The following is a 2,068-nucleotide window of genomic DNA, read 5'->3' as shown; positions in this document are numbered from 1 at the left end:
GGTTAATGTCTTTAGAATTTTTGGTTCGGGTGGAAATAATCTATCAAAAACTGACAATAAAAAGGACAGTGTACATTGAACAGATGTATTTATTTTTTACTCAGATGGGACAAAAATTACTAGATAAAGGTCAAATGCCATTATGATTGCCCAACTTTGGATAGTCAGAGTCAATTATATACAACCATTTTTTCCTCCTGGAGCTGAAGTGGAAGGACCAATTGGAATGTTTTCTGAGTGTGTTCAGGTATACCTAAACTATAGTCTATGTACAGTATATGATCTCAAAACTGTATTTGACAAGACTTGGACGATCCCTTTAATTTCCATCAATTCATTATTGCCACTCTTCTTTACTTTAGAATAATTTCAGGGTTTGGGAAGGTATGGTTTTCCTCAGCTTCGTAGAGCTATTTGTGTATCCCAGATAAATGAAAGGCAGGAAACTAAGAAAGAACAAAAACCCTTAGACAAGTTATTATTCTCCACCTGGAATATTTGGTCCAAATTCCTACTTTCATTATTTATTTGTGATTTTGATTTAATTTATGGAACCAATGAAAATATGAGTCCTTATCATAATATTTTTATTACATTTTAAAGCTTACAGAATTCTTTCAGATTATTTTATTTTTTATCTTCACAAATGCCCTACAAGCTAGGCTATGTTATATTATATTATATTATATCACATCATATTATATATATATATACATATATATATTTATATCCCAGTACTACAGATGGTGTCACTTTGTTTTGGAAAGATTAAATGTCTCTTCTAAAATGATGCAACTTAAATCATGGCCACACAAGAACCCAGCATTAGTTCAGTAATTGTGATGCCTCCAGGGAGGATTATTATTTTTTTCCTAAAAACTTCTTTTATATAACAAGGAGGAAGGGAGTTAGTTTTTGTAGCCTTGGCTGGCACGGTGGTCCCTGGAATGATTGAACTTTCGGCCCTTGGATCGTACATATGGTTTGGTATGGCTGTGGGGAGTGCCCGGTGCCTTTCCAAAATGCCTGTACACCTCGCGGCCCTTCCGGAGACCAGACAGGAGGACAGTGCCCCGACCCTTGGGTGAGTTCATGGCCAGCTTGTCAAAGGTGAGGATCTTCCCACCAGCCTTGACCATGCGATTCCGAGCATTGCTAGTACCCCAAAGGGCACACACCTTCAGGTTGAGGACAACCTGGATCTTTGGATCCTCTGTCACAGTCCCAGTGACCACGTTGTTCTTGTTTTCACGGCCCGGGCAGCTTCATTTTCCTGATCATGCAGGACAGAGACAGGGGATTCGGTTGGTCCGGCTCATGAGCAATCTTTTCAGAACAACCCTTGTTGAAAGTCGAGTTGGTTCTTCGGGCCTACTAGCAATCACAGGTAGATGTCATGGCTCTTGGGCTTCTTGCGCTGGACTTTCTGGTCTTTGCTGCAGCGGATGTCTACTTCCATGCTGGCGCCCTGCCGAACACCAGCTGACCAGCAAAGACCAACCGGCCGCAGGGCATGCGCTGGGAAGACCACCAGCGAGACCCCAGGGAGGATTATTTTGTACAATAGTGGAAAAAACTTTGACAATCCTTAAAGTAATCCATGATGCTTGAATAATAGACATCCAATCCCTCTAAAACTTTTCTCTTTTTAATTCTGTTTGTCACTGAAGTTTAAAATAAAGGTCACACAATGAGATGACTTTTAAGATCCCTTTAATCTCTAAAATCTTATTATTACACATTAGAGCATCATGGCACAAATGGCATAGTTGAACCCATTTCTAAGATCATAGATTGGAAGCTGGAAGAGACCTTAGGGGCCATGTAGGCCAACCCTACCGTTTTACATGGAAACCCAGAGTCAGTTCAATGACTTGCCCTCCTCACTTATCTATGGTTTCTGTTCCTTTACATTGGCTGTTCCCTATACTTCGAATACGTGTCCTTCCTCCCGTCTTTTAAGATCTTTGATTTCTCTCAATACTCAACACTAACATCACCTTTTTTAGACCTTTCCTGGTCTCCTGAAGGGGTGGTTTGTTGTTGTTTTTTTTCTTCCTTCGCCCTC

At 40.4% G+C, this 2,068-nt stretch overlaps 1 pseudogene; it reads right to left on the bottom strand.

Annotated features, from left to right (window-relative positions):
- Positions 1 to 908: 908 nt before the first annotated feature.
- On the bottom strand, positions 909 to 1,459 carry LOC138165652 (large ribosomal subunit protein eL18 pseudogene; annotated as a pseudogene).
- Between the last annotated feature and the right edge of the window lie 609 nt (positions 1,460 to 2,068).

This window comes from Petaurus breviceps, unplaced genomic scaffold, assembly GCF_028583685.1.
Source record: "Petaurus breviceps papuanus isolate PSGF00001 unplaced genomic scaffold, PetGlider_PUasm1.0 214, whole genome shotgun sequence".
Classification (NCBI taxonomy): Eukaryota; Metazoa; Chordata; class Mammalia; order Diprotodontia; family Petauridae; genus Petaurus; species Petaurus breviceps.
Note: the sequence above shows the minus strand (reverse complement) of the source record. Positions and strands in the feature narration are given on the sequence as shown.